Source organism: Macaca thibetana, chromosome 15 (genome assembly GCF_024542745.1).
Source record: "Macaca thibetana thibetana isolate TM-01 chromosome 15, ASM2454274v1, whole genome shotgun sequence".
Taxonomy (NCBI): Eukaryota; Metazoa; Chordata; class Mammalia; order Primates; family Cercopithecidae; genus Macaca; species Macaca thibetana.
Genome location: NC_065592.1, coordinates 53,920,632 through 53,924,455, shown reverse-complemented (window position 1 = coordinate 53,924,455; position 3,824 = coordinate 53,920,632).

The following is a 3,824-nucleotide window of genomic DNA, read 5'->3' as shown; positions in this document are numbered from 1 at the left end:
TGTGTTTTGAGATAGAGTTTCACTCTTGTTGCCCAGGCTGGAGTGCAATGGCTCAATCTTGGCTCACCACAACCTCCGCTGCCTCCCAGGTTCAAGCGATTCTCCTGCCTCAGCCTCTCCAGTAGCTGGGATTACAGGCATGCACCACCACGCCCTGCTAATATTGTATTTTTAGGAGAGACGGGGTTTCTCCGTGTTGGTCAGGCTGGTCTCGAACTGCCGACCTCAGGTGATCCATCTGCCTCGGCTCCCAAAGTGCTGGGATTACAGGTGTGAGCCACCGTGCCCAGCCCCACATTTGGATTTCTTAAAATACATAGTGAGCATAAAGAATCCTAAATAGTCTGTGAGTTTTGCCTTGTACTTGCACACCCTTCTGTTCAAAATTAGTATCCTTTCTGTAATTGGGTGCTGGCATGACAATTAATCCAGGAAAGGGTTAAGAAAGCGTTAGGAAGACTCACCCACCTGGTAAACTCTCTTGATGTGATCTGGCAGTCCTGACCACTGATTTACATTCTTCTCTGCTGCATGCTTGCCTGTGCCTATTAGACTATTAAAATATTAATAGGATCTTGGTATCTGTCATTATTAATTTTGGCAAGGAACAAGGACATGCCGAGCCATAGTATTGATAGATTTGTAGAATATGTTAATCATAGCACTCATTATTTAGCCAAGTTACTATTTTTTTCAGAGGGTTTTTCTCCACTAATCATTTTTGATATTTAACAATTTTTCATCTTCAGCTAAGCACACTTGTTCCTTAGAAATCTACTTATGTATGTATTTTTATAATGTTTTTATAACAATAATTTACTGAACAATTTTCATGCCCCATCACATAATGACAAAATTTTCTGATAAATATCTAGAGAGTTTAGCTAAGAAATAAGTAGATTGTTAAAGCTGGCATTAAAATAATATATTTCTGCTATTTTTTTTTTAACTTAAGAAAATTTTTTCAGGTCTATGTTAGAGCCAGCAAGGCCCAAGACCAACTTCTCAGGCCACCAATCTAGTCATAAATAGGTGATAATGTTTAGCAAAAAAAGAAAAAAATCTTTTTGAATGGATATATTCATAAGAATTTTTTTACTTAGTTTCCTGAAGAGTGACAGACTTTATGTTACATTCTTAGTACCATAATGCATTTTTAAAGAAAGCACACTATTAGATTCATTAAGCTAATATTTTATTTAAGAAAAAATCTATTTATAATTGAAATGGGCCTAATTTTTCTTTTAACTAGTCTTGCTCTGATTTTAGAATGAATTGGGAATCTTCACTCTTTCCATTTTCTGAACAATGTGTAATATACACACACACATGCACACACATACTCACCACCCCCCGCCCGGCCAACCACCCCGCAACACACACCCACATTGTTCAGTTTGGTAGACATGACCTATAAAACCCTCAGGCTTTTTTGTTTGCTTCTGGTTTTTGGATGAAGAGAGTTTTTAAGTATCATTTCAATTTCTTTGACATTTTCTACTCTGTTTCTTCTTGATTTCAGCATTGGTAGTTTCGTTTTTATTTTCCCCACAAGAATGGCTAACAGTAAAAAGACTGATAATACCAAGTGTTGGTGAGGATGTGGAGCAACAAAACTCTCACACATTGCTGGTAGAAATTTAATTATTATGACTACGTAGGAACATTGTTTGACACTATCTATGAATATTAAACATACGTGCACCTGATCTCACAGCAATTCTACTCCTGGGTATGTTCCCAAGATAAATAAGTACTTATGTCCACCGAAAGACAGACAAAAATGGCCATACTAGTATTATTCATAAAACTCCCAAAATGGAAACAATTGGAAGCAAATAACAGTCTCTCAATTAGTAGAAAAAATGGAAACAATTAACAGTCTCTCAACAGTAGAAAACAATTGTGGTATATTCATACAATAGAATACTACAAACAATGAGATAGAATAAAATACTGCTACATGTAAGAATATGAATGAATCTCACCAACGTGATGTTTTATGAAAGAAGTAAGGCACAACCAACAACAGCCAAGCCAAGGGCCGAATCAAGAATGCAATCCCATTTATAGTTGCCACATAAAGAATAAAATATATAAGAATATAGCTAACCAAGGAGGTAAAGATCTCCACAATGGGAATTACAAAACAGTGCTCAAAGAAATCAGAGATGACACAAACAATGGAAAAACATCTCATGCTCATGGATAGGAAGAATTAATATCATGAAAATGGACATGCTGCCCAAAGCAATTTACTAATTCAATGCTATTTCTATTAAACTACCAATGACATTCTTCACAGAACTAGAAAAAACTATTTTAAAATTCATTTGGAAGCAAAAAATAGCCCAAATAGCCAAGGTAGTGCTAAGCAGAAGGAGCAAAGCTGAAGACAATATGTTACCTGACTTCAAACTACACTATAGGATTGCAATAACCAAAACAGCATGGTGCTGGTACAAGAACAGGCACATAGACCAATGGAACAGATGAGAGAGCCCAGAAATAAGGCCACACACCTAGGACCATCTGATCTTTGACAAAGCTGACAAAAACAAGCAATGAGGAAAGGAGTTCCTACTCAATAAATGGTTCTGGGATCACTGGCTAGGCTTATGCAGAAGATTGAAACTGGACCCCTTTTTTAGACCGTATACAAAAATCATCACAAGATGGATTAAAGACTTAAGTGTAAAATCTCAAACCATAAAAACTCTAGAAGATAACCTGGGCAATATCATCCTGGACACAGGAATGTGGAAATATTTTATTAAAAAGGCATTAAAAGCAATCGCAACAAAAGCAAAAATTTACAAATGGGATCTAATTAAACTTAAAAGTTTTGGCCAGGGGTGGTGGCTCACGCCTGTAATCCCAGCATTTTGGGAGACCAAAGTGGGTAGATCACCTGAGGTCAGGAGTTTGAGACCAGCCTGGCCAACCTGCCAGGTAGAAACCCTGTATCTACTAAAAATACAAAAAAAATTAGCTGGGAGTGGTAGTGGGCACCAGTAATCCCAGCTACTCAAGAGGCTGAGGCAGGAGAATCGCTTGAACCCGAGAGGCAGAGGTTGCAGTGAGCAAAGATCGTGCCATTGTACTCCAGCCTGGGTGACAGAGCGAGACTCCATCTCAAAAAAAAAAAAAAAAAAAAAGAGTTTCTACACAGCAAAAGAAACTGTCAACAGAGTAAACATACACCCTACAGAATGGGAGAAAATATTTACAAACTACGTATCTGACAAAGGTCTAATATCCAGCATCTATAAGGAACTTAAATGAACTTAACAAGAAAAAACAAATGACTCGGTTAAAAAGTGGGCAAAGAACATGAGCAGCTACTTTTCTAAAGAAGACATACCTGTGGCCAACAAGCATATGCAAAACAGCTCAATCACTTATCATTAGAGAAATACAAATTAAAACTGCAATTAATTGACACCAGTCACAGTGGCTATTACTAAAGTCAAAAAATAACAGATGCTGGCAAGGTTGTAGAGAAAAGGGAACACTTATACACTGTTGGTGGGAGTGTAAACGAGTTCAACCATTGTGGAAAGTAGTTTGACAATTCCTCAAAAAGCTAAAAACAGAACTGCAATTCAACCCAGCAATCCCATTACTGGGTATATATTCAGAGGAATATAAATCATTCCACCATAAAGACACATGCATGCAAAAGTTCACTACAGCACTATTCACAATAGCAAAGACATGGAATCAACCTCAATGCCCATAAATGACAGACTGGATAAATAAAATTTGGTGCATACACACCACAGAATACTATGCAGCCATAAAAAAGAACGAGATCATGTCTT